Raw genomic sequence first — 9,630 nt, 5'->3', positions numbered from 1 at the left:
CCATTTATATAACAATTATGTAAAAGTATTCTGACAGTACAGAACATAACAACTAATTTCATGCATTAGTTTCATTCTTATACACTGAGAATGAGCAGAACAGGATTAGAGGTGAAAATATTCCTTATCATACCTCGTATTACAGTCTTCATCTGACTATTTTATAAGTGTGATACTTTTAATGTTTTTGGGGCCTTTGAGCATGATACAATTTTGATACCAAGCGTATTTCCTACGAATGATTTGTTCTTCAAATATACAAAGTTTTGAAGAGTTAGAATAATGCACTTTAAAAGATATGGGAACATTAAAAAAATTTTTACAGTGACTTTAAAAAAATCACCACATCAACACCGTTCAAGATATCCCAAATCCTCTCACATTTTAGCATCTTCCCTATCTTGACATCATGTTGACAAAGTTTGGTGAGAACTGCTTGGTTTTCCAGAGAGAAGTATTTAAAATTCCACAGCCTGATTTTTCCAAAAATCCACATTCAACTCAAAATAGCCGGCTTCCTGTTGGTCGTAGCTAATGAGTGTAAATTAGAAAGTTGTCCAGATTGATGAGAACAATATATGTACTGAGTTTGGTGACTGTAGCCAAAACTAACCCCCACCCCCCCCAACTTTTTTGAGTTTTTTTGAGTTTTTGAGCACGTTAAGGGTACCAAACCCCCCCAAAACCTTGACGAAAAATAATAATAACAAGAATAATCCTAAGGAAAACAATAGGGCACTTCGCCCCTTTGGGCTTGTGCCCTAAATAGTTATCACCGTACTTACCCAGTTGATTGATTACATTGATAATTGCAAAAAATTTTTGTATTACAAGTTTTCTAAAATGTTAGGTTGAAAAATGAAAATGAGGCGTTATTTAATTAAATATGCGCTAATTTGCATACATTTCTAATACAAAAATCTAAACACTGGATGAAGTAAGTTTTTTTTACATATTAGACTCAAATGTTTTTACTGAGGAGCAGCCTTTAAAAATATGGATTGTAATTGAATCTATTGACACAAATAGATAAAGTGCTATAACAGAGACACTTAACAGTGTCATTTGGGTGTTTTCTTTCCACTAGTCTGAAAAAACACTTCATGAAACACCAAAAAGCCTAAAATCTCAAATTTGACAGGTGCATGAAAAAACTTTTTTTTTTTTTTTTTAAAGAACAGTTTATTCAAAAACAAAAATTACCCCATGATTTACTCACGCTCAAGCTATCCTGTTGACTTTCTTCTTTCAGATGAATACAATCAGAGTTATATTATATAGTTATATTAATAAATGTACTGGTTCTTTCAAGCTTTATAATGGCAGTGAATGGGTGTTGAGATTTTAAAGCAAAATAGAGGGCATAAATACATCATAAAAAGTGTTCCACTCTCTCGTGATTGTGTGTACAACAGTAGATTACGGTTTATAAAGTTTTAAATATGGATATTTTTCTTACACAAATGCATCTATTTGCTTCAGAAAGCATTTATTACCCCACCTGAGCCATGTGGAGCACTTTTTATGATGGATGGATGCACTTTATTGGGCTTCAAAATCTAAACAGCCATTCACTGCCATTATAAAGCTTGGAAGAGCCAGGATTTTTTTATATATATAACTCTGATTGCATTCGTCTGAATTAAGAAGAAAGTCGTAAACACCTGATGGCTTGAGGGTGAGTAAATCATGGGGCAATTTTCATTTTTGGGTGAACTAAGTTTACCTGATTGAATTTATAATGCAGTTTCATTTAGTTAACATACAGTTAAGTGTTTGAAAGCATTACATTCTCTTCAAACTTATTTTTAAATAAACAAAAATTGAAAGATAACTTACTCACCCCCTTGTCATCCAAGATGTTCATATCTTTCTTTCTTCAGTCGATAAAAAATTGCTTCTTGAGGAAAACATTTCAGGATTTCTCGCCATATAATGCATATGTATGGTGCCCCCATACAGAAGTACCGACCCAGTGTTTATAAAGTTAACATGCAAAGAAGATCAAATGGCCTTTGTAGGACGATTCTGAGGTTGAAGAAGAAAACAAGATTGGAGTTTTTTTGACATATCCTAACTGTATTGACCCGGATCATACAAATTATGCATGCACGAGCATTTGAGGTTAAAAAGTATATAAATAGTGAATTTGTTTCGAAAATGGTCGATCGTTTCACTAGATAAGACACTTCTTCCTCGGCAGGGATCATTTCGAGCCCTTTGAAGCTGCATTTAAACTGCATTTTGGAAGTTCAAACTCGGGGGCACCATAGAAGTCCATTATATGGAGAGAAATCCTGAAATGTTGGATGGCAAAGTGGTGAGTAAATTATCTGTACATTTTTGTTCTGGAAGTGAACTAATCCTTTAAGACTGTTTTTAAAAGTACACTTATGTGTACTTCTTGAATGAAAAGAGAGTTTTCTGCTAAAGTTGACAGAAGTTGTCTAAAGTTGAGTTCATTCTGGGAAGCCTCTGTCTCAGGTGTATATGGAGCTGACAAACAGCTTGTGTTCTTGTAAGGGGAGGGAAAGTGTGTACGAGTGAAGAGACACGGCATGCTTCTCTCCCAGTCATCTCCATGGACAGCAGTTGCTATGCACAGAGCGATACCGAGAGATGGTCATGCGGTTCAGCTGCTACACATGAATGAACATGCCCATTATGACCCTGCTGTTACAGATATTCTCAGCCAAATCACGCAAATCTTTAAACAGGGCGTACGACCGTATATTGCTGCACATAAACATCAATCTAATGAACATTCAACTTTTGAGCTCTGTTTGGACCTTAGGCCTTATTTCCTTATTTTCCTTCAAGAAAATTAAAAGAGAAGTTCACTTCCAGAACAAAAATGTACCAATAATGTACCCACCCTCTTGTCATCCCTATGTTCATGTCTTTCTTTATTCAGTCATAAAAAAATATGTTTTTTTAGGAAAACATTTCAGGATTTCTCTCCTTATAGTGGACTTCAATGGTGCCCACAAGTTTAAACTTCCCAAATGCAGTTTAAATGCAGCTTCAAAGGGCTCTACATGATCCCAGTCGAGGAATAAGGGTCTTATCTGGCAAAACAGTCAGTCATTTTCTAAACAAATTGACAATTTATATAGTTTTTAACCTCAAATGCTCATCTTGTCTAGCTCTGCGTTAACTCTGTGTATTCCAGTTGAACACAGTTAGGGTATGTCGAAAAACTCCCATTTCATTTTCTCCTCCAACTTGAAAATCATCCTACATCACTACAGAAGTACTGACCCAGTGTTTACAAAGTAAATGTGCAAAGAAGATCAAACACCCTTTACAAAAAAGATAAAACAGCAATGTAGGGCGATTTTGAAGTTGGAGGAGAAAATGAGATAGGAGTTTTTTTGATATACCCTATCTGTCTTGAACCGGAATACACAGAGAGAAGAAAGAAGTGAGAGAAGATGAGCATTTGAGGTTAAAAAGTATATAAAATGTTTTTTTTTTTTTTGAAAATGGCCGATCGTTTTGCTAGATAAGACCCTTATTCCTCAGCTCTGAAGATGCATTAAAACTGCATTTCTAACCTTCAATCCGTTGAGCACTACTGCAGTCCACTATATGGAGAAAAATCCTGGAATGTTTTCTTCAAAAGTTTCTTTGTGACTGAAGAAGGAAAGACATGAATATCTTGGATGACATGGGGGTGAATAAATTATTAGAAAATATTTATTTTGGAAGTCAAGTAATCATTTAAGCCTACTAGCAGGGACGTCACTACTGATTATGTTAGTAATTGAGTAATCAGTTGATTCTGATGATTAAACGAGTAATCGGATAATTAGAATTATTTTTTTTTTGTAGTAAAATAGACCTAAGTGAACAATAGCCTTTAAAATTACTTTAAATACATGTAAAAATACTTTAAAAATACTTAATAGCAACGAGGCAATAATAATTAGTTCAAACAAAGTGTCAGAAGCAAGTGATTATGGTTTTATGTAAAAAACTTGTTTAAATACATAATGTATTATAGACAATAGAGTTAACGTACATTATGCATTATATCAAAGGCCTGACGATTGTTTTTACACTTTACAGCATGATCTAATCCTCGGTTAATATTGAATTCAAATGTCCACTTAATATTTATTATTTGCCCATTTCTTTACGACAGAAATGCTACAGCCACTGTAATTTCTTGAATATGTGGACATCAAAACGTATAAACTCAGAGGGAAGGTTTGAGCTTTTAGTTTGAAATAAGATGAACAGTTCGCATATTGAGAAAGATATTGATGCATTCTTCTGTGTTTGCATGGATTTATAAATGATTTACCTTACAAACCTGATGAGATGGCACACATTGCGTTCCCAGATGAATGTTATAATAAACCCAAACTCATAACAATATGCAGAGATGGAGTTTGAGATGCTCCATACCTATACACACGATCCCATCAGTAAAAGACAAAACAATTCTCATTCTCATGACTGTAATAAAACCTAGTAAACAATAAATATTATTTGAATTTGAAAGAAAGTATTTATACAAATTGGTAGTGTTTGTTTTAGAGCTTTACATTTTTTCAGATTTAAATATTTTTTAATCATTACACTGTGGTATTTTTACTGTAATACAGTATAAGATTATATTACAGTACTGAGAATCGGTGGTAATCATAACTGAGATTTATGTGAATTGTAAATAAGTGAATAAAACATCTAAAGACAATACCTTTATGATCTCAAGCCTCGTTTTTTATTTACAGTTGAGGTCAAAAGTTTACATCCCTAGCAGAATCTGCAAAACATTCATTATTTTTTACCAAAATAAGAGTTATTGTTTATTTAGTACTGACCTGAATATGATATTTCACATAAAATAATAGTTAAATTTATAAAAATTACCCCGTTTACAACAAGTTTACAACAATGAAGGCTTAAATGATTAATGCAATATCTTTGACATAATACATGTTTTAGTACTAGTGGAAATTTTATGGCAATAAAAAAATCCTTCACACAAAGAGAACAGATGACTCTCTTGTACAGACTCGAGTCAATGATAAGTCTTCGCTTGCCCGTTGACTTACATAATATCACGCTGAAATGCTCCACTTTTACAAGTTGGAGCAGAATTAAATGCTGTAGGGATCCTTACTGCAGTCCCTGAGGAGAAATAACATCTGCACTAGAGTACTTTTACATTCATGTTACCTCTGTCTGTCAGATCATGAGGTCATTAGTTCAATTTATTAATTTATTCTTTTGTCAACCGACACAGCAAAACAGACAAAACCTTTAAGAAATACTAGAATCTCTCTGCTTCCATTCTGAACAAAACGAGTTGGGATTGATCCATGTAAATCATTTATCATTGATCCAGGTTTTTCTACGTCTTGTTGTGTCCCAGATGGATTCATCTGACAATAATGATTGTGTTGAAGAATGTGTCCCTACTGATCCACCGATTTAAAGGATGAGGTGTATTTTCTGTTCTGTTCCCTCACGTAATGAAAATGTGTTTCCTTACATGTTAGTTATCGATGTATTAAAGGTGACATCTCATGAAAATCAGACTTTTTCCATGTTTATGTGCTATGATTGTGTCCCCAGTGCATCTACCAACCCAGAAAATGCGAAAAAGTAGAAAAGGGGATAGTAAGGGAATCTTATTATAATATTTCTAACTGTTCTGTCTTTGCCTTCACATACGAGCACAGAAGGAGACAAGAGAGCAGTGGATTTATTTATTTATTTACTGAATATTAAGCTGCTGCCACACAGATCTAATATGTGACTCTGGACCACAAAACCAGTCTTAAGTCGCTGGGGTATATTTGTAGCAATAGCCAAAAATACATTGAATGGGTCAAAATTATTGATTTTTCTTTTATGCCAAAAATCATTAGGAAATTGAGTAAAGATCATGTTCCATGAAGATTTTTTGCAAAATTCCTACTATAAATATATCAAAATGTCATTTTTGATTAGTAATATGCATTGTTAAGAACTTAATTTGGACAACTTTATAGGTGATTTTCTCAGTATTTTGATTTTTTTGCACCCTCAGATTCCAGATCTCGGCCAAATATTGTCCTATCCTAACAAACCATATATCAATAGAAAGCTTATTTATTGAACGTTCATATGATGCATACATCTCAATTTTGCAAAGTTTAACCTTATGACTGGTTTTGTGGTCCAGGGTCACATATAAACATGATTTATTTCCCAGCTGTTTACCTTCACAGACATAACAGACATGTGTGTTTTTAACATAAACTTGTGTGTATTTGACAGTTTAAGCGCAATAAGACATGAAAGAGAACTTCAAAATCATGAGTTTAAACCAGAGTTCATACAAGAAGCGTCCCAGATGGATTCATCTGACAATACTGATTGTGTTGAAGAATGTGTCCCTTCTGCCATCCACCAATTTAAATGATGAGGTGTATTTTCTGTTCTGTTCCCTTACGCAATGACAATGTATTTCCTTACATCTTAGTTAGTGATGTATTCAAGGTGACATATCAAGATACTTTGACTTTTTCCGTGTTTAAGTGCCATAATTTGGTCCCTGTGGTCCCCAACCCAGAAAATATGAAAAAGTACAACCCAGTATCTTTGTGTTGGTAAGCCTTTCTCTGCAAGCATGTGAAAAAACATAGAAAGGGAATCTAATTATAATATTACCGCCCCTTAATCTGCACTTTCCCAGCTGTTTACCTTAACAGACATAACCAACTGTTTTCGTAACTCCTGTGTGTTTTTAACATAAACTCGTGCATTTGACAGTTTAAGCGCAATGCGACATGAAAGAGAACTTAGTGTAGTACTCACAAGCCTTTGACAGCCGCTTTCTGTGGTCGTGCTTCAGAAAACCCTATATCAGAAGTTTAAAACAGGGTTCAAACAAGGTGCTTGAAGTGCTTAATATACTTGAATTTGACTTTGAAATTTAAGGCCTGGAAAACGCTTGAAAATAGCAATATTCCTGAAAATGTACTTGAAAAGTAAAGTGCTTGAATTACTGAAACACAATGTATCTAAATAAGTGTTTAATTTGGTCAATAAGCACATATCTTTTCACATATTCAAAAAACATCATACCCTTTTCGCTTCTTTCAGTTAATATCAGAAAACAATCAAGCTAAGCAAGTAGTAGTACTGACAGTGTCTTGTAAACATGGCTGAAGATGCGAAAAGAGGAAAAGAAAAGATGAACCAAATCAACTCAAATCAAGTCATTTATGCTGGAACCGCTCCAATTGATTCAAACTTGTGACTTTGATCATTCATTTCAAGTGATTCACTAGCAAAAACCCGATCAAATTAAAAGTGCCATTCATTTTTGAATTTCAACATTGCTTGTAACGATTTTAAAAAGCACATAGTAATGGGTGAAATGGAGCTTTTTCAAACTCTGAATGTTAAACCATTGCATTGCAAAAATGATTTCCGAATGAATCAACTGTTCGGTTCAATCGCAATGACTCACTTTAACAGTGACTTGCTTCCACATACTGGTGGTTTTAATTTCACATTTGAAGTATCTTTTCATTTTTTTAATTATTTCAAATATCAGTATTCAACATTTCATGTTTAAAAATCAAAACATTACTCATGCATTTGTAAGGTTAAAGCATTCCATTCCATCTTCTTCAAAGATGAATTTTGTTGATACTGATTTTATTTGTTTAGTAACAGCCCAAAAGTATTATTACTGAGTGATTAAATGTAAGAATTTGACTCCAAAGACAATGCACACATTTAGAAAAAAAGGCAAATAAAGGCTTTATAAAGGTAAAAATGCCCATAAAAGGTAAAAATCAATTTAAACTTATTGGAAAGAATAATTTCTATCACTGCTGTGAACTGACCACACAGAATAGGAAGAATATCAAAAACCACTGGTTTCTGCCTTCACTTAAAATAGGCATTTTCAAAATGATATAATAAATTATCTGTGGGGTATTTTTAAAGGGGTAATTGGATGCAAAACTAACTTTTACATGTTGTTTGAAAATTAATGTATGTTGGCAGTTTGTGTACACAACCACTCTACAATGATAAAAATCCATCCAGTGGTATTTTTTAGTCTTTAAAAGTAATATCCTCTTTTTAAAATCAGCTCATTCTCAGCTTCTTGTCATTGTGACAAAACACAGTTGATTGATATGAGCATCTTACCTTAGACCCGCCCTCCGGTCCGGTTCCAGTCCGAATACGATCGCCATCAGATGAAGGGGAAGACTCTAATTGAGCGATTGAGGTGTTCTGTTGTTGAATGTAATAATGAACATAGCAGTAGTCATTTACTCCCGACATCTGCTTAAGAGGCAGAAGACAACGTTACTTTCGTTTTTAAAAGGAAAGCATCGATCCCGATCTACATATACATCTATGTTCATGTGAATCATTCGTGATGCAGCTTCACCCACAGCAGAAGTGAGTTATAAGGGTTTTTTATGCATCTTTGCAAATGGCCTTTATTAATAATGTGATTGTTGGCAAGTTTCGCCGATAAACGCGGCTAAATGCAGCTCAACGCAGCTAAATGCGGCTAAAGTAAACATTACAGCTCATAATCCCTCAGCAGAGAGGGGCGGGGCGAGCAAAGCTCATTTGCATTTAAAGGACCCATGCGATAAAATGAGCTGATATTTTGCAGAGCTGATTTTGACAAGTTAAAAGGGTATTTTTTTACACTACTATTATTGAGAATTTGTAACCAAAGTATATTAGAGACTTTTCAAGATCCTAAAGAATCATATGATGACCCCTTTAAGGTGAAACTTCACATATACATTCTGGCGACATCTGAGACTTATATTACATCTTGTAAAAAGGGGCATAAAAGGGCTCATTTAATATATTGCATTATATTTTTCAGTATACTCCCATATATTTTTGTTTCATAACCATGTAGTTATGGTGAATAAGCTAAATCAGTCTATTTAACTGTTTAAATCCATTTTTTGGCAAAAGTCAGTGAGATTGTCTTCACATGAATATTTAAATCTTGATGTTTTGACCTATTTTTGGTTGTTTCTATCTGTTTCTTTAGCAGCTATAATGAATGTATATTGTATACTAAGGTAAAAGTGGTTTCCCCACTCTCTGGCACATTAGAATAAAAAAGGACAGTGGCACAGAGCACATACATATGCACATGAGCTCTGATGCATACAGCATTTAGATGTAAATAACCTGTGATTGTTTTGTGAAGTGCTGTTGTTTGCGTGAGTAACTGGGTGTGTGCCATGGGACTCTCCTTTAACATCTCTCCTTATGTGACGTAACACACAGCTGGAGAACGCTGCTCTTTCTGCTGGATTCCTGCTTGGTTTTGAGATCTGGAAAATTCCTTTTGTCACGTGTATGGAGAACAGTGCTGCAATGCATACAAATGGCAGTTTATATTTGTCACAAGAGCTTATTTTATTCTGAAAACACTGGACCATGTGCCCTGTCATCATTCAGCAGGATCCCACAAAAGGGAATATTTATCTTGGCTCTGATTGACTTCGTAAGAGGAAGGTTTTGTGTTGAAACTCTCTATAATCAGAGCTCTGGTTTGGACACCAGCAGACTGCAGCTGAATTTCTCCATATGGAAATAAGTTTTTAAGAGCTTTTGCCGTTTAACTGTGTG

The sequence above is a fragment of the Garra rufa genome, chromosome 17, assembly GCF_049309525.1.
Source record: "Garra rufa chromosome 17, GarRuf1.0, whole genome shotgun sequence".
NCBI classification, from domain to species: Eukaryota; Metazoa; Chordata; class Actinopteri; order Cypriniformes; family Cyprinidae; genus Garra; species Garra rufa.
Note: the sequence above shows the minus strand (reverse complement) of the source record.